Source organism: Corvus cornix, chromosome 5 (assembly GCF_000738735.6).
Source record: "Corvus cornix cornix isolate S_Up_H32 chromosome 5, ASM73873v5, whole genome shotgun sequence".
NCBI lineage: Eukaryota > Metazoa > Chordata > Aves > Passeriformes > Corvidae > Corvus > Corvus cornix.
The window spans coordinates 11,020,487-11,046,449 of record NC_046335.1 but is presented as its reverse complement, the minus strand read 5'-3'; the positions used below and the strand labels follow the sequence as shown (position 1 = coordinate 11,046,449).

Genomic DNA, 25,963 nt, shown 5'->3' with positions numbered 1-25,963 from the left:
CAACTTCTGTGCTATAGAATAGATCAACCTCCCATATTTAGCAAATGAGGTTTATCACACAAAGATCTGAAACACACTTAGATGAAGATTGAGTATTCAAAAGGCTACTGTGGTTTGCCAATACACACACAATCATTTTGTGTACATATCATATCATGAGTGTTATTAAAAGAAACTAAATACTTTAAAACAACTTTAAGAACATTTTAATAGTGTTCCTTTTTGATTTTGGGTGGAAAGGGATGCTGTTCTCTTCCTTTTCAGGATTATTTTTTCCAAGTACTTTTCTAAATCCTACTTAGTTCTGTTTAACTCCAGCCTTGTAAACCCTTTGTGTGTTTCTTTTGCTCTCAAGCCTCTTTAAGCACTTTTGTATCTCTGGTTCCAACAAGGATTTTCCTGTATTTTTCCTTTTTGTTCTCTCAGAAATCAAGTCTCTTTGCTACAATTTGAAGAACTTCTCCCATACACATCCAAGTCCAGTGCTGTAGGCAACAGAAAAGTTTCAGAATCAATAACTTATGAAAAATGAATGAGGCAATTCTCAGCTCATAAAGCTTTAAAGTTCTCTGCTTACTCCAGCAGATATGTATGTAGTGGATTCATTCATGCCAGATCACCAGCTTTTCTCTGAAATAATGACAATAACACAAAAAATGTTTAAACATAGATGCCAAAGTTCTGATGTCACCATGGGACTGTTCAAGCTGGAGCCAGGACCCTGCTGGAGGTCAATCTAGACCTTGACACCAGTCTACCACTTCCAGAAAATGGACATACCTCAACTCCACAGCCCTCCATTACAGCTACATAGTTGACATTTTTTCAAGCATATCACTGCAAGAAGCAGTGGTTAAGCTCAAAACTTCAAGAATTTCACTAAAAAATGTACCAGTATCTGGTTATGCAAAGACCTTTGGTTAAAGAATACATAAACTCCAAATACCACTGAGGCTTGTGGGTTGAATTTTTGGAGGTTTTGAGTTTAGGAGTTTAAGTTGCATCTTACTGTGAGAAAAGAGAAAGCAAAAACAACCGAGAAATGGTACTGGTCCACTAAAAACCCAGAGTCATAAGCTGCAATGCCACTATAATAAAGAAAATGTTCATGTAGGAGAGAAAGACAGGCTGCGACCTCATTTCCACTAATTATCACAAAGCTGTTTGCTGCGTTTTTATAAATGCTTTCCTATCTTCACACTTAGTACACTTTGCTGCAGCATGGCTCCCCCTCATTATTTAGACCCCAGTTTGATAGATGACCAGTCCAAGCTCTTATGTATGTCCAAGTGCTTCCCATCAGAATTTAGCACTTCTTATGCAAGAAGGTGAGAAGTTTTCTTTTAAAATTTCCTCCTTATTTTCACCAGAACTCACTGCAGTGTCTGTAGACGTGATGTTAGCATATAGAATAGGGCAATATAGGGGGTTTTAAGTTTAAGATGTATATGGCAACATTTTAGGCTGTAAGTGATTCAGAGGCATTACTGGAGAGGTATTTCCTGTAAGTAGCTCTATAAAAAAGTGGTTATTTAAAAAGGATTAACAAAACAACAGAGTGGAAGTGGCTGACCAACTGGGAGGTGTAACATGTGGGTGGCATGAAGTCAAGAGTGCAAGACAGCTGCGCAGTACATTAAGAAGCAGGACAGTGAGGATCAAGCTGGATTTTTACAGTAAAACCAGAGAAGAGGTTCAGCTGAGAAGAACTTTTCCTGCAAGAGTGAGAAAGCTCAAGGCAATATTTTCAACTGAGTAAGCACTAGCTGATCAAGGGGAATTGCAAGGCCTGATCCAAGTTAATGAAAAAAGCTTTACTGACCAGGGTTGCCATTAGGTGATAAAGAGCCCAAGCCCTCCAGAGAATTCAGATCCCCACAGAGTCAGGTAAACCCTACCAATAGAAGTGCTGCTAGTGTTCAACCAAAATGCAAATGTGAAAATTTCTTTCACAAGTGCTTTTTAGGCAAGGCTTCATGGCCTATCATGTACATTCAGTGAAATACACAGGCAAGTACAGACTTCCACTGGATAAACATCTTTAAGGCCATGTGCATGCACAGTAGCTCTGAGGAGTACAGCTTGTGTTCACTCCACTGACCTCATTCTCATCCATCTATGTTTAATGTAGTCCACCACAGCAACTGAGTTCTTTACTTGCTAAATACACAATGTGCATAAATTTTGGCTTTTTCTAAATTGCTACAGAAGGTAAATTCACAATCTTTTTTTCAGGATAAAAGGGTGGGTTTTATGCAAACTTATTTTCTTAGCAGACAATTGAAAACACATTTTAAATATATTTGTCTACTATTTAACAAAAAAAAATAAGAGCAGATGTTTTTTGGATGAGCTACACTGTTTATTATTTTCCTAAGATGTCCAAAACATGATACTTATTTAACCCCTAGAGTAGTGACACAGAAATGACATGATGTGCATCATACATCAAATAATGGTCACTCCTGCTGTTCTTTAGACATTTGGGGCTTAATTTGCAATTATTTGCATTTATAGAGCAAAGCTATACAATAGAAATGGGAACACATCTCCTAAGTTGATACAGAATTGATTTTCAAAGGGTGACATGCACCAAAAATCCTATTGCGTGATTAGTATAAACATGTAAACAAAAGAATGAGGAACAGCGTTGTCTGCTAATGGATTTTCAGTTATGAATTTCCATTGTTACAACATGTGATTAATTTACATGTTCAAATTAAGTCTCCATTTTTGCACATTTAATTATGAGGTCTTTAAGAGCATGGTTGGGTGTGTTTGATTATAAGCAGCATCTAGGAAAAAGCTTGGCGCTTGCAATTTGCTTGTCCTCATTTAAAATGTTCTCATTACATCATGGAATGAACAAGTTGAAAAAAGGAATGTCTCTGTTCCCAGCTAACCATGCACACAAGTCAAGAGCTTTCCTCCTAATATTTCCCATAGGAATCAAAGGTATCTTTTTGGCAAGCAAGTGACAGAGGGAATCTGTGAAAACAGCAGCATGTCTTTGGAGAGTCCAGTAGTGCACATACTGTGGATGCCATCATTTAATCTCATTTCAGAGTTCCCCTGGTTCCAAAAAATTCAGACAACCCTATATTTTAGCGGGATTTCCATTTCATGCCTCTGTGCCATGCTTGAACAGCTCCAGGGACTAATGCTACAATTTTCCTAGTAAAACACAAGGGTCCAACTGCAAAGGAGGGCTTAGGGCTGTCAAATAACTGTTTTTTCAGTTCAGCTGCCAAGCCAAACAGTTGAAAAAGGATGTTGGTTCAAACTGAACCGAATTCACAATTTTTCCAGGTTTCCACACCAAAACCACTACCATCCCCACCCAGGCCACTGTACTTTGTTTAACATGAAATGTTCCATATGTCTCAAGACGAAGCATTTTTGGAAAATGCAAACATTTGGCAAATGTAAACATATAAGACAAGGAAATACAATACAAGACTTACAAAATTGTTACAAAAGGGATTTTCCTCTGAGCTTTTATATACAGTTCACTCTTTGTTATATTAAGTCTCCTTCCTAGTGTATTGAAACCACAGCTTCCAAAGTGAGTACCATTAGCATCAGGCTGGAGAATCATTCTTACTCTACTGCTCTTTCACTCTCAACTATCATTGAAGTAGTTTGCATGAAGTGGCTTATTGGACCAGTTCCATTTTGGAATTTTACAAAGAGTAATTGCTGAGATACTCCTATGAGGAGTTAGGAACACAACTTCAAACTCCTGTCTTGATTGGACAGGGCATGGGTTTGAGCTACGATCTGATTTTGCTTGTGTGACTACTTATTGGACGATTTTGAGGCAGGTTCTCACCCCTTGCACTGAAAATGGTTCACTTTGCCTGCAACAGTTCAGTGGCCCACCACCAAACTGAACATCTTTAAAGCCAGCTGATTAGCACAAGCCCCTGGCAGAGAGGGCATCAGACCCACAGACAGCTCCTCTGAAGCAAAAAAGTGTAAAGAGGAACAAATGAGAACATGTTGCAGCAGTCCTCACTGCTGCTAATTGTTCATGTCCAGTCCTAAGAGACAGGACAGCAGGATCTAAATCTCCAGAGCAGAACTGAACCACAGCATCCATCATTGCAGATGAACAGCCTAACCACTAGGAGAGGAGGTAGAAGGCCTACCTCCTTCCCATCGCTGCAGTATCCTCAGATTAAATTTTCTGATAGATAGGAATCAAATTACCCTAAATAATTTGCTCGATGCCAGAAGTGACCTTTTCTGACACTATATTTTTCTCGTATTTTCCTAGAAGATGTACACACTCTTTTGAGACAGAATAACCCTTCAAACAGGAATATCCTGCCTCTAGCAAAGCAAAAATTTTAGTAAATATAACACCAAGCTCTTCTAGATAAGATTTATTACATACTATGAATCTAGTTGATCACACATATGCTCATGGCAGTATACATATTTGAAAATTATTGTATACCTGAAGCATCAAGGCACTGCATCTCAGATCAGCTGCCTGATTTACAGAAAAGTTCTGGAGAAAATCCAGCCTTCACACCATTCCTATTCATTTCTCTTTTCTGCATCTTGGCACTATTTCCACAAGGCATTGGCTGGACAAGCAGCAAAATACAGTATCACGTACCTGAATTCATGAAGGCTTGTGAAGAAATGGCCCCTCTGTTGGGTAAGTTTAGCACATCCATAGAGATATCACAATCACAGAATCATAGAATGTTACAGGGTTGCAATGGGCTTTAGACACAATCTAGTCCCCATCAGCCCTGCCATGTGCAGGAGCATCTCCCACTGGAACAAGTTGCTCATAGCTTCCCTGCAGACCCTCTCAGATACTGGAAAGTTGCTGAGTTCCCCACACAACCTTCTCTTCTCCAGGCTGAACAGCCCCAACTTTCTCAATCTTTGTAGGGGAGATGCTCTTATCAACTCCAAGGTCCCCTCTGGACTTGCTCCAACAGCTTCATGTCCTCCTTGTATCGGGGACACCAGAACTGTATGCAGTGCTCCAGGTGGGATCTCACAAGAGCAGAGGGGAAGAATCACTTCCTTCAACCTGCTGGCCACGCTCCTTTTGATGCAGCCCAGGATTCTTGGCAGTGATAGCAGTAGAAAAATATATTTTAAATACATTTATCAGAAGCAATGATTTCTAATATGATAGAGAATCAATATTGAACATTTTCAGGTAATACTAGTCACTCACATTTGCTGAATAACAGGATGAGTCAAAGCAATCCCTGTCCCAGAAGACAGATCCTAGCTTAAGAAAAGATGCTGTGACTATATAACTGACCTTGCTGAAATTTAATTCCAAGTATGCTTTTTCTGGGAAGAGACAGTTAAAACCTGTTAAAAGCCAACACCAACTACCATATATTTTGGCAACATTTTCTTTGAACGTACCAAATAACTAGGAGGTGACACCTTTTTCTCAGCATCAGAGGTTGAAAATATGACAGAAATTTTATGAAGTAGAAAAGTTTGCTTCACAAAATGCCTTTTAAGAAATGTTGAGCTGGATTAAACCAAGAAATGACATTTTTACTCAAGTAGTAAGATGAGAAGGAAATATATTTAAAAGGGAAAAAAAAGAAAAAGTGAAAGTAGTGTTATTTTTTGTTCAACATTATTAACACATGGAAACATTGCTTTTGAAATTGCATGGAATTTAAATTATTTTGTAAATGTTACTGAATACACTTTCATTTCCTTTGTTCGCTATTTCATGGAGGCTTAACTTCTAATCTCCAGCAGTTATCATTATAGCTGAAGCTTGCATTTATTGCTCAGGGGCAAGAAGCTATTTGCAGAAGGTTATAAGATTTATTACTAAACAGTAGCTATGTGGGAAAAACACCATGTCTTTGAAAGAAGACCTGGCACGCAGATATCACTTAAGACTGAGTCAATTCCACTAATACTTCTCTAAGCTATTGTTTTTTTCTTTCTGACATGTTTTTGTGACTTTCTGTGTGCTTTTCACTCCACTTAAGGCATTCAAAGTGTACTGATTAGCTTCTTGACTAACGATGAATTTTAATTTCCAAATGTCGCATGCACGGTATCCTCACCACTGCTTTACCTGCCATGGGAACCCAGCTATGGCTGAGGGCATAATTGGAGTGCACAGAACTCCAGCCATTGCCCAGGAGACACAAACAGCTTCAGTCGTGGAGCTGCATTCAGAACACACTGCATAAAGACAGACAAGACGTTCAGTAACCAGCAGCAGCAGTTATGTGAGCTGAAATACCACACTGGCACAGTCAAAATATCTCTTGTTCTGTGCTACCTTGTTCAGCAACATCTTAAGAAATTGCCGCTCACTGAACTGTGGCACACTGACCTCCCCAAAAACCCAGACAGATTATGAGAATGCCTTAAAACACAGCTGGATCGCTCACTGGCAGAGTAATACATTCAGAAAGCATTGCAAGACCTCTAGCTTACACAGCTTTACTGTGGGAGGGCATTAGTTGGAACTTTTAAGTATTAGCTAAGGAAAAGAGCTGTTTATATCATTTCAGCACAACTCTTTATTCATTCCGTTTGGATTTTTAATAGATGCTTTGTTCTTGTTCAGTTAGGGAATCATCAGAAATTTACAGTATTCAAACATTTCACATATTTTTGTGTTAGAACTGCAGTGAATCACATGACATGCAGCTGTGTTAACATATTTAGGGTTTGGATACTTACAAACTCCTGCACTCAGGAGTATTATTTTTCTACTTGTTTACATTTGAGAATTACTGGATTTTGTTGGGTTTTCCAACCACAAGGTTAGAATTTATAGGGAAAAATTAAGCAATAAATAGGTACAGTGTCTTACCTTCATTTTTCATGTCCTGCCTGCCAGCAGAAGGATTAGAGAGATAAAGCTGGTTTTCTTCTGTGAAACTGCAGCTAGTCCAGTCATAAGCTCACAAACACTCCTTTCCGCTTCAGCTATACTTTGACCACACAAGTATGGTTTACAGATTATGGAAGTTACAAAAACACATAGCAAAGAGCTCTTGACAGCCTGACTTATGTATCAGCACGAAGAGCTTCCAAGGGACCTCTCCATCCCTGCAGTGCTGAAAAACATCCAGGGAAAATCTTCCTGGATACCAATGATCTCGTCTAATGCAGGGAAAACTGTACTCTCAGCCAGCTGCTTCATTGTGGGAAAGTACCAGTTCACAGAAAAATGATTCATAAACACAAAACTTTACACCTAAAACACAGAGCTTTTACCCACTCAAATTCTGATAACAAGAGTGGGTCTCAGACATGCCTCATCACTCAGTTTCTTAGAGAGAAGAACAGACCTCATAATTCTTTCTAAAGGTGCATGACTGTACCATAAATAAACAAAATGTACATTATCTTGTTTGAGATTTTTCTTTTCTTTCTTAACTCAGCAGGTTTTTTTTTTTAAATGACAACAGCCTCAATGGTGGAATCCGAGGCATGCCAGATACTGATACTGATACTAGATGCTGGTAACATGATTTTTATTACAGATAAATTTGCAATTAGACATATAAAGGAGAAAGTAATTACACTATCTTTGAGGGAAATATCTGAAATTACATAGATAGCACTTCCTAAATGGAAAATTTACAATGGAATTTGTTCATAAGGACTGTTGTAAGTGATCTAATTAAAACGTGATGTGTCAGTCAGTTGACTGCAGATGATTTAATGGACAGTTCTCCATGATCAGCGCTGTGAAGTTTGGAGAAACAATAGCAAATTCCACGTTTGAGAACTTGGAAGAGTATGTCACCTGCAGTCTAATAGCAAAAGTGCTCAACAGAGACTCAGCAAAGGAATGGATTCCCCCTGTCCTTTAGCTGCTGCTACAGGTGTCTCACAGGTGGTAGTTTATACCTGCCACTCTCAACCTCAGACACACTTCAGCATAAAAGTTCGTACTCAAATGCCATCCTCAATCCAATTTCAAATAATAAAAAAAATAAGGTTTTTTTAGTGCCCAACCCAAAATTTCTTATTACTACTTCAATTTGAGAGTCAGGGGAAGGATACAAATGATTATTCTTAAAATTGTCTTATCTGAGAGTAAGAAACACACTTGTAATATAGAATGAATGACCCCCATTAGTTAATCTATTGCTCAACACTTAGCTCTAAATTAGAGCTCAACACAACTTAGGGCATAACTCTAACTTCACCTGCTTGCAGATATTTCAGACACTTTGTTTCAGCTTGAGATACCACGGCAAGATAATCATTGTGTGCTCATTAACTTGCCTTAGGAAAGGAAAAAATACCAAAGTTTTTTGAAAATGCCGTCATTTGTCAAGGAAGAGCAAGACTACAGGAGAAGCTGTGAGATGGTCTGCTTAAGTGACTTGATGATGCTTCTCTCTTGCCCTTGAGGCACTGATCTGGCATAAGGTCTCCATTTCCAGAAAGCACCACTGTTCTGCAACAGCTGATAGAGACTTGGACATTCTGCTCTCTAGGGAGGAACTTCCTACATTTTCAAACAAGTCTTCATTCTAAACAGAAGTCAAAACACAGCACCTCCAAGTTTCCTGCAAGAAGGAAATGTCAACACATTCTGTCTTAGAAAAATAAGTGCATTTCATTGTTTAGCAACAAGCTGCTCCAGGAGAATCCTGAGATTGCCCCAGGACCCAGAATTGCTTGAGGAACACCCCTAGGGAGTAGGCTGCACTAAGTCAAGGCAGATTTTCGATATCCTCAGAAGTAGAACTGTTTCAGCTACAAACCCATCTGGTTTCACACACAGCCAGCTTTCATGCACTGCACATTTCCCATAGTCTCTGAGTTTTGCTCATATATGTGAAAAACAATCTGCATTTGGGTTCTATTTTCACCCAATATACAGCCTTGCTTGCCCTTTTGTTTCTCCTTCACAGCACTGTCTGCCTGCACAAAGAACTGAATGTTAGCATATATGATCAATAAAATTGTTTTTTTCTGAGACAATGCAGAGGTTTATCTAGTCTTCCCTTCAGTCTCAGTGACAAATGATGACTTCATTTGGAAAAAAAAAAAAAAACTGAAACAGTCCAGTATGTTCGCATGAAACTAGACAGAATGGGTTTCTTGCCAAATACAATGTCACTGTCAGGGTCAAAGCTTTGCCATCAGACACCATCTGTCTCCTTCAACTCCAGGTCAAACCTCTATTTAAATGTTAAGAAAATAATAAATAAAAATAAAAATAAAATTTTAATTTTTTTTTAAAAAATGCGTATCCAAGCTATAATGCCTCAAAACCATTTAACAGAAACGTGTAGTGTCACACACAATGCACCTTTCTCATCCCAATCCCAGAAGATGTGATGCAAGAAGCAAGGCAACTCCAAGATAAACTCCTTCATTTCATATTTTCTCATTCTCTACCTAGTAGTATATCCTTACTATTACTACAACTACCACCCATCAAGGATCAGTTCTGACGGAATTCCCATTACACGTCAGCTATCCAGTTAAACTGATTTTGCTACTGCTCTGCACTTCTGCTTAATTGCCTCATAAAGATCCAGATGCCTTTTCTAATTATGGACAGACAAGAATAAAACACCTTATACTAATACCAGGACCATAAAGAAAACAGAAAAAGAGACAAGAGCTGCCACAGGAGCTCAAATCACGAGCAGGTGCAAGGAGCCAAGATACACAGGAGGAAAGGAGCATAGAAGTGGGAGCAGGAAGAGCAGGATGAACTTTCTAACTTCATCAGTTTGGCCAAATAAATTGTAGCACTATCCAGAATGACTAGCCTCTGTTCAGAAAGAATACACCACTTGTCACAGTAAGGACTTTTGGAAGATACATTAAATATTTCTGCTTCTTTATTAGTCCTATCCTGCATTCCCAATTGAACAGGGAAACAACGTGATTGCAACAGGACAACAGGATCACAGATGGGAAGCAATGATGTAAGCAGCTGTGAACAGAAGGGATGTGTCCAACAGGAAGCTTTTCTGCTCAGAAATGGGTCATTCTCTGAAAGTATGTGAAAACCTTGCAGAAACTGATATGATTTAACCCATCTCAGAAATGTTTAATGATCTGTACAAAACAGGTCACATAATATCAGTCCTAACCACTTTGAATGAGGCAAGTTACAGAGCAAAAAAAAAGGCTGGACAATGCATATTCCAAAAATACACCATCTGGGTTCCAAGCGCCATAAGAAGTGACAGGTTTAATGTCCAAACTCATCCTTTTCTATCCTCTATTAAATCTGTATTCCACATTCTTTTCTGTACTACTGGAAGTAACCCAGTGTCAACATAGGTGAAAAGGTTTCTAACAAGCAACTATATAGAGATTGGAAGAATAGCCATGGCTTTCATAGTCAGTGTACAATTTGTTTTGTTTTCAGCCTACTGGAATCAGTTATCTGAAACAAATTAGTCTGGGTTTTGCAAGCCATTAACTTGACTGAAGGTTAAAAGTGTTTACAATGTAGTCAAGTCTGCCAATCAATATGCTGCTCTGTGATTGTCCTTCATAGAATTGCATACTTCTCACCTAGATTTGCCATCTCCTGGAAAGCAAGGATTCCTTTTTTCACCTGTGAGGCGTAGCTATTAGTGTAGCATCCACAGGGAGGGAATGAAGGCAAGCCAGAAACCATAGAGCACAACCTCGTTTTAACAGACACACTACAGTGGTTCAGAGGCCAAGAACTGAACATTTCTATTGCATTAAAGTGATCAAATATTCGCAAGTCACAACAGCTGCAGAGGAAATCAGCCAACACGCTGGTAAATACACAGCTGGCACTGCGAGCTGTCCCAACACATCAGCGATAGTTCAGCTCCCTGCCTTCCTGCCTAGAGCCAGTGCCTCTAGGAGGCACTATGGAACTGCAGTCTGGGGCACCTACGGGAGTCAGAAAAGCAGCCACAACCATAAATCCTCTTTTCACATGTTGTTGTTCATCTGCTCTCTATGAGGAGATGATTTATTTCTGTGGTAGGGAGCTACTCAAAGGAAAGCCTCAAAACATCCTAACAAGGATAAGTGTGACATATGTGTTATGTCAGCCACTACCCATTAGAAGGCCTGTTTCCTAGAACTGACATAGAGGCAAGTATTTTCTGTAAAACAGTCAAAGTGCTGACACCTTCTCTGATATTATGGAGGTCATTGAGAACTAGGAAATGCAACTTCTACTGATCTTTTTGTTTAGTCTAGTTGTTCAGAACATTCTTCATAAAACACGCCATGTCAGGACACACCATGTTGTGTATGTGATATACATACCACGTGAAATGCATCCTTCATCTCTGTATTCTGGGCCAAGCTTTTCTTCACACTCTTGATCCCCATGGATAGTAATTCTCTCTCCACAATGAGTAAGCACTGCTCATTCTCTACAAATCAGCATTCTGGTCGGGGGCAGAATGAGACCCCTATGCTTCAGACAGTATGGGTGGTAAAGCTCCATCTTTGTTCAGTTGAACTGATCTGGTGCAGAACTAGAGTAACATAGTGATGAGTCAAGCTCACTGTGTTTGCCCATGGAGTATTTTATTGTGTTCTTTTTGTCTGTGGTTCATGTGCATAATCAAAAAGGTCACTCTACACTGAAAGCAGTTGTTTTGCCTGTGCTAATGGAAAAACAATTCCCCATCTCACAATCCATAACAATAAAAATAAGAACAACAAAACTCCACCCATATGAAAGAACCAGCCAGCAAGAATATCCTGTTGCGCAACAACTCCCCATCTCATAGAGGCCAACCCATCCCAATTCTCCCTAGATAACTGTTCAAGAAGCTGGGCTATAAAGCATGCCCTGAAGGTGAACAGCTCAAGAGCTTTTGGTCTTTTGCTTGATCCAAGCAATTACTGTGACTCGTTCTTATTTCATGAATGACTTAAGTTTAAGGTCAATGGGACAATGAGGTTGCCATATTTGGACAGTAAATGATACACAGAAAGCAGATGTTTACAGGTGTCTGCATATTACTCCCAGTTGCCACTGGACATATATGTTTGCTGCATTGGATTCTGAGCTAATTAATTTGTCTAAAATGCTTCATAATTCTTTTATTGGAACTCCACTTTTATTGCAACAGGTGGTAGTCAATAAGACTTTATGGTTCTTTTTGTAAAAAGGTCAAATATGCATAAAGCATATAATTTAATTGAAAAATAGAAATATCTCAACTAAAGAAAACATTTCTCAGTAGCTTTTAACAGACATTTGGGTTTGACAGTTCTTGTCTGATTTTTTCTTCCATTTTGCTTTTGTTTTCAACCAGAAGCTAGTTCACGATGTTTCAACAGGTAAAAGACATTACCTGGAGAGAAGAAAGCAAGTAAAAAAAGTCCATTTTTATATCAACTTGGAAACAAAGTTTCAGGATGTTTTCACTTCTTTCCCCAAAACCTTCCATTTATGAATCTAACACAGCTGACATACATCATTAGCAGCAAAAGTTTCAATCTACTCATTGAAACACTTCAGGTCTTTAAGAAAACACTGTCAAAGTCAGCACTATCTCCTGTGAAGGACAGAGAGTCCAGGGTAAAGTCCAAACACAGCATGGAGATTACCCTGTACCAGAGGTCTGATTCACTTCTTGGTCACAAAAAAATCTGCAGCCCTCCATAGCATGTCTCCCCCTCTCCTCCATCAGGAAATGTTTTGCAATGGCACACATCAAGCTCCTGAAATCTTCGTTGCAAATCAAAAATTAAGACAGCTCAAGGCACATCATTTGGGTTATGATTTGCAATATTCATTAAGAGAACAGCCAAACAGGCAAAGAAAAAAAATATCCTGAGCTAAAATAATGAATACAGAGTTTGTTACAGCAACAAGACTGATGGTCTCATCTGTAATGAACTAACAGTGGCTGCCTTTATATGGTACCTTGTTTTGATTTTCATATCAATAATTACATTATGTGCCTCAAAACATCTGGCTGGCTGGCTGGCTTGATTCACGTTAAAACCATCCTGTCTGTGGATATGCATTGGCATAGGAGCTATTGCAGAATCACATAACAGATTTCAGAGCAGCAATGATTCTTCAAAATTTTGTGCTACACCAGGACCAGGGAGGGCTCACTGTGCTCCCTTCTGCCCTTAGAAGTTACGACTTGAATACATGAACTGAGCTTCCCAATGCCAAACAAATGCCCTGGCACAAAAATTCCTCTTTGTGCTCTTCTCCAACATCTTCCCCAAGGCACAAAGTCAACACCAGAGTTAGTACACACTGCATGATGTCACTTGTCACCTAATGAAAAGTAGAATGAGAATTTCTGCTGCACATTACCCTGACAATTCCTGGTTAGTATGGCCATGCTAGGTTATAACTTTCAAATAAATTGCAGTTTTCTTTTGGCTGTAAGGGTGCACATGGCTGCCCATTCACAGGGTTTTGCATTTACTACTTCATGTGTGGCCTCAAGCACCTATTAGGTAGCCTTCAGTAGGTCAGCCAGTCTAAAACACTACCATGGATTTTTCTGGGTTATTCGCTTCTGGGTATTAAATGGATTCAAACAGTTTGAGGGACTATTGCATATTTCTCTAATATGTTTTCAAATTACAATTCACTCTTTCTTCATATGCAGAGCTACAGAATCACATTGTGAGCTAATATGCAAAGTAACTTTAAAGCAATAATGAAAATGTCTGTATTTCCTTCTCCCCTTTCCTGACTTCCTAGACTCCAACCTACACTCTGAAAACAGCTTTTTCTGTTTGAGGTTTCAGTATTTACCGTGTGTTTTATCTGCTAGTTCTAGGAGCAAAGCACAGGTTTGTGTAGCACCAGCTTTTAAGTATCTCCTGACCTAAGGGCAAAATGTAAATTTGCAAAATGGGGCCACAAGTAAATCATTATGTCATTTGCTTTTCTCTTGCAATAACTTTTTCTTACAACCGTCAAATTTGCCAGACCAACAATTCTAATTCTCTTTACATTGCAGAAGGAAGCCATAAAGTCCTTGGGGAAGAAGAAAAAAGTGGTCTCTACCTACTTTACAAGTTGTCTTGTAAGACATTTTCAAGACTATCTTTCATATTTACAAACAAAGTACTTTGAAGCCAAAAGATGCCTGTTCTGCCATCTCCATTAAAACAAATACAAGTAATTACACAGCTCAGTATAGTGTATACAGTTATTTGTGTTTGCCCAAGGTTGTTATAAGGAACACTAATGGGTGTTTGGCATTCTACAACGTCTGAGTTTCCTTGTATAGGTCAATACCTCAGAGCAGGTAGTGGCTGACAGACTTCCAAGAGCTGCTCCACGTGCATGGGTCACTTCACAGCACATGGTCCATGGAGAACACTTAAGCTTACAATTGGTCGAGCAGCAGCTGGTTTTATGTTGGAACCACAAAGGCCTGCAGCACTGAGTTGATATACTGGGAGAAAAGATCGTTTGACTGGAATTCCCTTCACTACTGTCTAAAGCAAGAGCAGAACCCAGGGAGGAAAGTACAACTCAGGATCTCCACAAGATCCCTATTCTGGCACCGGTGGTGCCAGATACTTGGGACACAATGCAAAGACACACATTAGTTCTAAAGGGAAGAATTTTATTTTTTGCAGGACTTGTCTGGATACATAATTCATTCAGCAGACCAACAATCAGGTATCTTTTAATATAAATTCATTGCTTGCTCCAAAGTTAAATCTTTGCCTGAGTTCTTATTTCCACAGTGATTTTACAATGTGAGGTTTGAAGGGTCTGTATTTTCTAAAAGGACAGATTGTAGGTCACAGATTAAGAAATGGTTATAGACATCTGAGTCAAGATTTTTTCCACTTAATTTTTTTAAGACATACAGCTTTGTGCAAATTCACAAGCTTCTGACAGTGTCTCTGATCCAAATCTCTACTACTCCAGTACATTTTCCTCTGCCTATTCCACACTCCTCCCTGTACCCTAAGGCCAAATTATACAAATGAATGTCTTGGGTTTTATGACATAGACACTCTTGAGAAATATTAACCCAAAGTCACATTAAGATTTTCTTGTTTCAAGTTCCCTGACAAACTTGACAGACAGAGTAGTTTTTCAAAAACCTCACTAAGATACAAGTTATCTTTCAAATAAGCTCTAATGCCTAATAAGGCAAAGCCAAAACAATTCTATGATTTTGTACAGAGAATTGTGCAAGTCATGCCTTTTAATGATCATTAAGTTTTTTTCATTATCTTTAATTCTAAAAGAGTCTGGTTGAGCATGTAGAGGCAATAAAACTTTTCATTTAAACTCTCTAATATATGAAAATTGTCAATTACCATGGATGAAGTCTGGGGTGCCTGATTCACTAGACCTTAATGTTCAAAGGAAAAGGAAGGTCCTAAGTCCAGACAGATTAAAGGCAAAGAAAATCCTAAACCAGCACCCTACTGTGAAACTACAGAAGACCAAAGGACTTGTCAATATTTGCAGGGCTATATATACCCACCTGACTTTGTTGTGCAAATCAGTGATATAAATTCACAACCCCCTATCAGACATATGCATGAAAATATGTGTTTGCACACACACCTACATATACAGCTACTTGGGGGAAAAAATATCAGGCTAGCAGAGATACCAGGGATTTAGGCATGCAGTTAGAAAGAAACTAAATGTCATACAAAAATTATAACTGTGACTTGTTCAGAGATACAATGCTGCTGAATCAAGCATTTGTGTTGCCTACTATAGACCTCATATTGCCATGGTTGCAAAAGTGGTTTTCTTTTAAAGGCACTTTAACTTCCTGAAAGGACTTTCTGTCCCAGCCCTTACTCATTGAGTATTCCCATTGAAATGAATTTGATCTGTATTTGCAAAACTTAGAGCAAGGCCATGTTTCAGTCCTGAAATTAAGACATACCTGCCCAGAGAACCTGATCCTGCTTGCCTCCTGCATGAAAACAGCTTAGTTAGGAACAATGAAACCACTAACACAGCGCAGGCAAGAAGTTCTCACCTGAGAAGGATTAGTAGGAAATCACAGGAAAAAAGTTTTGAAAATCCATTCCTAATGCCCCAGGTATGAAACTATTGTATAATGTAATCAAGACCTTTAAGAGTAGCAACCAAAGACACTTGATATGCTCTGATTCAATTGCAGATTAGTGGTTGCAATTGGCAATCTGTTATGTAAGTCAGGGCAGAATGCCATAAAAGTTACCTCTGACCTTAAATATAGCTGAACCCTAGTGAACTATTATGCACATTTGTTTTTCTCTCAATTTCTATTAGCAAGAGGAAATATATTGCAGGTTACCTGTATTTCTCCTGAGCAATTTGTTTCACTTCCTATCTGTCTATCTCATCAAAACTGCCTCTGCCTTCCATTCATCAAAACACACGATACCTTCCAGGACACAGAAGGACTGCCACAGGACTGCAGTGAAAACAATACTGAAGCAAATACAAGTTGCATCTGTCATTCCTGATGGTCATTATTACTTTAATATTTCATTCTGGACTAAATCATTTAATATTCTGTCTGATCACTGTCAGCTGGAGATGTACATTTACATACCAACAGTGTTGTAATGGTAAAGAGAAAAGATTTATCATTCTTTCAGGATGAAGGTCATGAGGTTTGGGGTTGGGGGATTTTGTTGGGATTTTTAAATTTTTTGAGACAAACAAATTTGTCTCATCATATAAAAAAATTAGTCACTAATAAGTAATAACAATTCTTTGTCCTCATTAGTTCTTCATTAACAACATCACTGTGATGTTTTCTCAGATACTGCACTTGCATTAGATCAATTTCGTTGTTTTTCCAATTCCAAAGCAGAACAATAATGACAGTAGCATCCAAAAGAGTGTCTTGTAATTGCCTAAATTGTACAACACCTTACCAGGATGTTAGTAAAACAGCCAAAGAATTTCACATTATAAAACTGGTCATATCATCTCATAGAGCAATTTTGAGCACATTTTCAGGCTAGTCAGAGTTTACAAGCTTTCCCAACTCTAGTTTCGCCAAAAGTCTTTCATGGACCATCTGGTTCTAATGAAACAAAACTAGAATATTTGATGTTCTTTTCACTATGTTACATTAAATTAAAGCTTAAAACATCAGTAAAGCAAAATCCATTCTTTTTATATTATGTTTTTTAAATTAAACATTAAGTATTTTAGCTAAGTAAATGTGTTTATTTTAGTAAAACTGTACAGCATATACTATATGATACAGTCAGCAGAATCCTTAGTTCACTTACTCTTGCATATTCCTGGTCCACAGCCCACTGAGGCAAAGGGAAGTGTTTCCATTGACATCAATGGGCTCTAAATGAGGTTCCTACTGTGAGTGACACCACATCCTTACTCATCCTAAAACGTGTATGAGGTTTCAATACTTCTCCTGAGAGAAAAGATTAAAATTATGCTCTTCCTAAATTAAGTAATAAAAGGACCCAACTGTGCATCCCATACACACTTGGTTACCCAGCTGAAATTCAGTGATGTCAAAAGATTAAGGATGTCATAAGAGGTTTTATAGTGGAAAGGCATTGTGAACTATGTAGTCTTTGTACACACTCCAGCTGGCTACAGATTGGTTCTTTGGGCGCAACTTTCTCAAGTGCCTTCAAGACTCTATCTTCCAGCAGCTGTTGAACAGCAATGAATGGAGTTTTGAGAATCCCACCATAATGTGGCTCATCACTTCTGAGCTCAGACACAACAGGTTACAATTCCCTGCATTTCACCATCAGTCTTAGAAGTTTGTTATGCAGGTGGAAACACAGACCAAGATTTCTGAAGACATGTAGGAGAAAAGTCAATTTTTAATAATGAAAGTGCCTAGCTACTGTAGATTCAAAGAAGCCAAATCAATCTGGCAGTCTAAGCAACCATGAAGGTCAACCAGCCACTGCCTGAAGAAGCTGCCACCTTCTACAACTCAGCTAAGTTCAAGCAGCAGCTAATATGATTTCTTACCTACAAAACCTGTTTGTTTTACTGTAGCTACTGGCCATCAACTTTTTTCTGTATGGTTTTTTTTTTTTTGCAGTTCCTATCACAATAACCCTCATTGCAGAAATTCATCCCTCTTGTAGGAAACCCAACAGCAAATATCCCACACATTTCACAGAGGCTAACAAAGAGGCAGGTACTATCCAAAGGAGATATCACAGCCTGTTCTGTTCTATTCACTCCCTCAAATCCAAATATGCTGGTAAAGTAGACTTCATTTTGTTTCTTTTTTCTGCTTTTTTCTCCTTTCTCCTTGGTAGTTTCCATGTTATTTTTACAAAATAGTTAGAAGAGATAGTTCCAGCCCTGAATTCCTTACAAAGCTCCCTAAACAGGAGTTTTTCTGCAGGAAGAAAAGGCTGAGAGAGGACTGCATGAATTGGCCCATACGGAGTTACATGCTAACTGTTGTTATTGTTCTCAGAGAGTGCATTTAAGGTTTTGGGAACAAACAATAAAATGAACAGCTGAACAATTTTAATCATGGCCCAGTTCCTAGTTACAATTATTTTTAAGCTGTCTCACCATTATCTAGACTCTGGGGTTTTTTTCCCAATGAAAAAATACATTATGTAAAACTTAAAGAAATACTGGCTTTAAATGACAGAAAAGGTAAAAAATAGATTCTGAAATGAGGCACACTATGACTTGTACTATTAGCCCAACATTTGTGTATGAGTTACACATAATTTTTTAAATGTTCCATTCTCTATATACCTCATGTACAAGCCAGTTCTCTAGGAAAATATGCTTTCCTAGATAAGTTGAAAGAGTGGCCTCTGAACTATAAGACTAGACAGAGAATAGCAGATTTTGACCACAGACATGTCTGAACAAAACTAAAATTCATGCTCATATGAAAGGCATATTTCATGCATTCTGTATTTCAAAATGCTACAGCAGGGACACATCAAAACAGAGTAAGATGACAGCTCACACAAGCAAATGGGAACGGGAGAATACGATGGCACAAGGACGTGAAGACATTTGGAGAGACTACTGACCAAGAATATCCTTTTAAGATCCCCTCTTCATTCATTCAAGGCCTGATTCAATTACTTCCACTGGAGGCAACAGGAAGACTTGTGGTCTCCAGTGTCTGTTACTGTGGCTCATTACTTGTAATATGGTAGCACAGTGAATATTCAATTAAGCTGAAGCACTCTGATACCAGGTGATACACAACCACCCACAGTGGCATAATCCCTTCTTGCCAGAGCTTGCATCAAGCAAGACCTTGAATCATGTAGGGGAAAAAAAAACTTAAAAATTCAGCAAACAAAACATGGGAAAGAATCCAAAGGGAGCCCAAGGGATTTAAACTGGATTACAAAAAGTCAGTGGCAAAGCAAGGAGGACTGGTTGCCTACCCTTTCTATTAACCCATTCTGCCTGTTGATGAATTTTGGGTCAAAACCACACCACACAGTATGAATGATAATTGAGTGAATGAAGCAAAAAGCTTACCTGCTAAATGCAGTGAACAACTGCCACTGTGTTTCTACTCATGGAGATTCCATACACTGCAGTAAAAATACTCAGTGTGCAGAAGGCAGGAACCACAAGTGTTCCACTTGCAACTCTTGTTTTTAATAAGAGTTCTGCAAGAAAATGTCATAAACAGAAACACAGAATCACTCCAAAGGTTACCCATTTCCCCTCATCCCACAGTACAGCAGGCTCAGTTATAACCATGTCATTCCTAACAGATGTTTGTCTCATCTGTTGATGGATGCTCCAAGCTAACATTAGGCAATCTGTTTCAGCACTTCACCTCCTTTGTCATTAGAACTGTTTTCCTTACTTCTAATCAGAACCTTTCTTGTTACAGTTAATGCTATTAGTTCTTCTCCAGCTATGTCCTCTCTTTGGTTTTCTCTTCTTTAGGTTAATAAGATTCATTCTGATCTCTCCTTAAAAATCATCTTTTAACATTCAGCTTCAGACCCACTGTTAACTTAGTGCTTTTCTACAGTTTCTACTTGGGTTGTCCATTCTGCATTTACACAGTTGATTATTCCTGGCTAAGTGCAATAACTTCTACTTGTCTGTCAAACAATGTTTGAACTTCATTTCTAAATGCATTTTTGAATTCTAATTATTTTCTTTAGTGCATATAGAGTTAGTTTCAATTGCAAATTTTATAAGCCTATTCAATACCATCATAAAGGACACTACTTAAAACCTTGAATACCGGGAGGCCTCAACAGATACTCATTCAATACCTCAAAGAACTACTGAAAAGTACTATTTAGACACCCTTATTAAGCCCCTTTTGCACCCACTCCATAGTAGGTTGAGAATATTTTCCTTGATTCTCATTAGAATGACATATAAAACAACATCAAAGATCTTACTAAAATCTACATAGACTTGCTAACTCTTCTGTATCCAGGGTCTGCTGCCCTGGTGTGGATTGGCTTGACACAGTTTGACAACAGACACAATTTGCTTCTGACTGTTATTCATATATTGTGTGCTGTTTTCTGTATATTCTATGTGTTTAAAATTAGGTTGTTTGCAATTTCTCCAGAATTTGGAGGGAAATTGTATTTATATTGATCAGTCTATTCTTTCTAACATTTCTTTCGCCTCCTTTCTAAAGCTAGTCACTACCTTTTTCTCACCTATCTTCAGTCAGTTATCAATTACTAATTATTCTGAGCCTCATTTTCATTAAATATCTCTAAAGGTGTTACATAAATTCCGGACAATTTGAAACCATTAACTTAGTTAAATTCCATGCAGTTAAAACCTGTAACTTAATGAAAGTACACAGAGAAGCACAAAGGTTCATTTTGCAATTTCCTGAGTTTTTTAAGTGTTTTATTTTGCAAGTTTAATTGCCCCTTTAACAAAACCTTCCTCCCCCTTTTAAACAACTGGGGTAGATGGCTGGTTATTTTTAGCAGCATGTGTTATTTATTGCCTAGGAACAAAGCTGGATCATTCACATACAGATTTAGTCTTATGGCTATGAGGAATAAATATCCTTTTTAGATTCTCTGATGACTAAAAAAGGATGAGTTCACATCTTCCCTTTCCAAAAACTAGCACTATTCAGAAATATCAATGAAATGCTGCATCTGAACTAATTAAACCTATTCCACAGATCTATTTATCCCAGACACAAAACAATGTTACAGAATCACAGAATCAACTAGGTTGGAAAAGACCTTGGAGATCCTCAAGTCCACCCTAAGACCTATCACCACCTTATCAACTAAACCATGTCACTAAGTGCCACATCCAGTCTTAAAGCATCAATGCTTTCAGATGGCAAATAAAAACCTCCAAAGAGAGTTCAGAGGGGTTTTTTGCACAGTGAGCATCACTGACTTCAGGCAGAGCCAGGTCAGATTAAAAAATGGCAATGCCTTCCATCTACTTTGTTTCCTCCCCAAGATAAGCAAATAAAAAACCAAGGTTCATCTAAGTATACTCTTCAGCAAATGAAAATATTACTTACACCCTTGTATACAAGTCTTGACACCAGATTACAACCAAATTCCATGACTCTGCAATTTATGAGAGTCCAAAAATTCCTACCTACCTTGGCAACATAATCCACACATTGAAAGTGGAAAAAGATTTAGCAGAAATAGTCACAGTCATCATCAACCTCGTGTGATGCTCAGCTAGTTCCCTTTCCATCCTACATTCAGTGCAGAGAGAGTAATTAAGAAGTCACTTATTTCTCAGTGAATCTATATCTCCAGGAATTTTAAAAATTAAAAAAGAGTTCATTGTGAAAACTTAAATCATTGTCATACTGCATAATAAGAACATTACATGGGAATATTATTAGGTGGAATTGCCTCATTTATTTTATTCTTTTTCAGCTGTTGATAAACATGTGTCTAATGATTCTAAATTCTATTAATCTCCTGACGACTAACCACAACCTTTCAGTCTAAGGCCCAAACTACTTAATAACATCCCTGTAAGTACAGTTGTTTTCAAAACAAGAGATTATGGAATAATCTGGGCAGGAGGACAAACCTATAAACAATTCAGAAAATATTTTATACAAAGATTGGTTGGAATATCAAACAAAGTGTCAAAAGTTATACAGCCAGCAGTTAAAGTGACTTGTGTACATTAATTCAAGAAAAAGTTGGATTATGCTTTGGAAAAGAAGGAAATACTACAGTGCAGCAGCCACTAGCTTTTTATTTTTCCTCCTTTTTTTTGCAGTTGGGATTATGGTTAGACTGCTCCACGTAGTTAACAAACATACTACAGTTAGCAAACTTTCTTCTTTCATTTTCTGTAATATGCAAGAAAGTTTCCCATGGTTTTACAAGGCTGACCAGTTGGTTCCTTTTGCAAGACTACATTTATATCTCTACTTGCTGAAGTAAACATGTCTCTTTTTTTTGGCTTAAGAATGCCTAGCAGCACTTTAAAAAGAAATTTGAGCCTGAAAAAACAGATGAGAAAGACAAGATAAAGTAGAACATCTTAATGAGTAGATAATTCAATAGATACCTGGAGAACAGAAAATTTGAAACAAAGAGCATCTTCATTTGTTACATGTTCTGTCATGTTCCACCCTTTTGTGGTCATCAGGACTTATTACACAGCAAGAAACACAATTAGATACAGGATAAATAGTTCAGGGAAAAGAAAAACAACATGAAAAATCAAATGCAAATTCATTTTTCACCAAACTTTTGTGTCATAATAAAACTGATAAAAATTGTTTTTGTTGGAGAAGTGATCACTAAGTTTGCCAGAAAATTAAAACACTAAGATAATCACCAACAAAGGAAATAAGAAAAAGCAAAAGGGGGGAAAAAAAAGAGGTTTCGTGAAGCTTCAAACTTTTCATTGAGAAAGAGAAAAATAAGAAGACTCAAAGATTCCTGATATCTGCATTCACTCAAGCTGTCCTCCTGGTGCCACAAACAGAAGTATTAAATACAGAGGAAATGGTCAGAGTCCTGAAGGTTGGGTGACAGGATTGCAGTGACCATGAGATAGTGGAATTCAGGATCCTGAGGGGAGAGAATCAGGCAAGAAGAAGAATCACAACATTAGACTTCAGAAGAGCAAATTTGGCCTGATAAGAACCTGTTCAGGAAGAATCCTGTAGGAGACAGTCCTGGAGCATAGAGGGGTCCAGGACAGAGTGTTAATTTTCAAAGATCACCTCATCTATGCTCCAAAATTGTCTATCCCCAAAATTGCGCAGGAACTCAAGCAAAGGTGGCCGGGAGCCTGAATGGATGAAAAGGGTGCTCCCGACAAAACTCAAACACAAAGAGAAAGTATACAAGACATGGAAACAGAGGTAGGTGGACCTAGGAAGAATACAAAGACACTGTTTAATCACACAGAGATCAGATTAGGAAAGCCAAAGCCCACCAGCAGCTGAAGGATGGGAAAGGGAACAAGAAAAGCCTCTAAAAGCACAGAGGCAGCAAAAGGAAAACCAGGGGAAAAGTGGGCCAGCTGCTGGAAGATACAGGGTGCATCAAAAAGGCCAGCTCACTCATCTTGAGATAGGAAAAACATTTTTCACAATAAGAACAATCAGTCACTGTAACAACCTCCTAAGGGATGCAGTAGAGCCCCCATCACTGGAGACACAAGTGAACAGGGAGCTAGAAAATCAACTCTAGAGACCTTTTTTTGCAAAAGGTTGGACCATTCATGTCCTTTCAGTGTCCTCCTCAACATGTGCTGCTCTATGGTGCCCTGATTCCGTGATTCTATGATTTTATAGTCAATGCCTTCTTTACCTCAGTCTTTACTAGGAAAGAGGTTCCATGGGAAGGTGTTGAAGCAAATCTTGGAAGCCATTTCCAAACATACTCAGGACAAGAAAGTGACAGACTGTCGTCAGCATGGATTTAGGAAGAGGAAATCACCCCTTCTATGATAAGATTAGTCTGGTGGACAGGCAGTGGATGTAATTTATTTTGACTTTGGACACTTTCTTTGGCACTATCTCCAATATCATTCTTACAGAAAAACTGATGAATATGAGCTAAGTAAGTGGAGAGGAGGGTGGACTGACAACTGGCTGAATGGCTCAAAGGGTTCCAATCAGTGGTAGGAAGCCCAGACGAAGAAAACAGAACCCTTGTTACTACACCCCCACTAATTAGTAAATAAGCCAGAATGAGAAATGAGCAATGTCTGTCAGGTAGCTGTAGTATTACATCATCAGATGATGATCTACCTGCTGGAGGCAAAATCTATCAGGTTTAAATTAAGATACAGAGTAGATTTACTAGAAAACTTTTGTTTTCTTGATTCAAGCATTTGTCATAATTTTAGACGAACAGCTAGAGTTCATCTTTTGTAATGATAAATTATGGCTGGATTAAACTTGTCTGGGCCTGCCCTTTATTTCATTCTTAGTTGCATTCCCTTAGTCTTTGAGGAACAAGTAGTCAAATTAGGAAGTCATCTTACAAAATGGTTTACAAGTAAGCAGGGTTATTTCTGCAAACAATGGAAAAGTCCAGTTGTTGAATATCTATTCACAAGAGAGGAAAATAAAATGAGATTGTTTGAAAAAAAAAATCATGCCAAAAGGTCTTCACAACGATGGAGATGCCACAGTGATGTTGGGATCTACATCGGCATGAGGTAAAAAATTGTACACTGAAGTTCCAGAGAGTAAAAGATTCACAGTTTCACACTCAGGATGTTACTAGAAAGAAAGTTGTAGAAGAAAATAAAGACCAAATACTAAATTGTGGACAAAGGTCTTGGAGAAAGGCAGCATTTATAAAAGAGAAAACCTGAGATAGTATCTGTAAGCAATGCTAGTGACAAGGGAGAAAGGGAGAAAGGGAGGAGAATTGCGCCTGTACATGTTTATTATTGCTAAATAGGCTGAAAAAAAAATCAACATCACTGCTATGGTATTTTCTTTCACTGGACCTAAAGGACAGCAGCAGCGGAATCTGCTGTTTGTGTTAAAGTGTCAGGAGGGGAAAGATCAAAGACATGGAAACATCTGCTTTTAGAAGCCACTTGAAAAATAATTATGCAATAGCCTGTGAAAAACATCTGTTAAAAATGCTGCTGTCCACCCATCAAATAGAAGAAAGACACTTCAAGAAAATATAAGAGAGACCAGGAGAAGATCAGTGCTCATTTTTCTCTTGAAACAACCATTACCTCAAATCTAAACTGAAACCCAAAGGTAAGTTTAGCAAAAGAAATATATGACAGAAGCAAGAAGCACGATAGACCACCGCTGAACAGATGGTACAACCTGTTGTTACATAATCAATACAAATAGAGCCAGAAACCATGCTTAGCCATGTACTCTTTCTGAGGACAAACAAATTGCTTCCTGGGAATTTTGAGCCCTCCCATTTACAGAATCTAAGGCCTTGCATTTAGTCATGGAGTTCTCTGTTCTACAAGAGCAAGGCTATTCCAGCACAGAGCCTCCCTGCCAATCACTCAGAGGAACTTAAGTTCACATCTCCACTGATTATATGTGATTGACTTAACATCCAAATCTTTCAGGAGGACTACTGAGGCAATACAGTGTTGTGTTGGCATGGTTCTAACTGGATTGTAAAAAATGCTCTCTCCTTATCACTTTGATGTGCTGTACACACTCAACAGCTCATTCAGTACTGGAATATATGTCCTGACATAGGGGATTTTATCTAATGCATTTTAATCAGCAATTAAGATAGAGAGTGTGTATGTGCTGTTCCCAGGTTCCAGCTGATTAGCAGAAACTGGCTGAACTACGAGATTTAACACTTTTCTACACTGTCCCTACAACTTTAGCCAAAGTGAAGAAAGAGTTCACATTTTGATTCTTAAAAAGCCTAAATAGCAACACCTGACACTTTCCAACTTCGGCATCAAACACTCAGCATAGCTAACTTCATCTACATATCAAATAGCATTTTGATGAGATTCTACATTGCATGTGACAGAAGGAGGCTGGGTATGAGACCCCTGCCTCTCTTGTATCCTCAAGCTCATGCTCAAATTCAGTTGCATAAGAAAATCTGC

General features: G+C 38.4%; 1 long non-coding RNA gene across 1 annotated transcript in view; it reads right to left on the bottom strand.

The window, feature by feature from the left end:
* LOC120410027 overlaps nt 1-25,963 on the bottom strand; it is a 270,677-nt gene that overhangs the window by 175,024 nt on the left and 69,690 nt on the right. Inside the window, exon 3 of the long non-coding RNA XR_005601950.1 lies at nt 19,430-19,563. This is a non-coding gene — a long non-coding RNA (uncharacterized LOC120410027). The remainder of the gene's footprint in view (nt 1-19,429; nt 19,564-25,963) is intronic.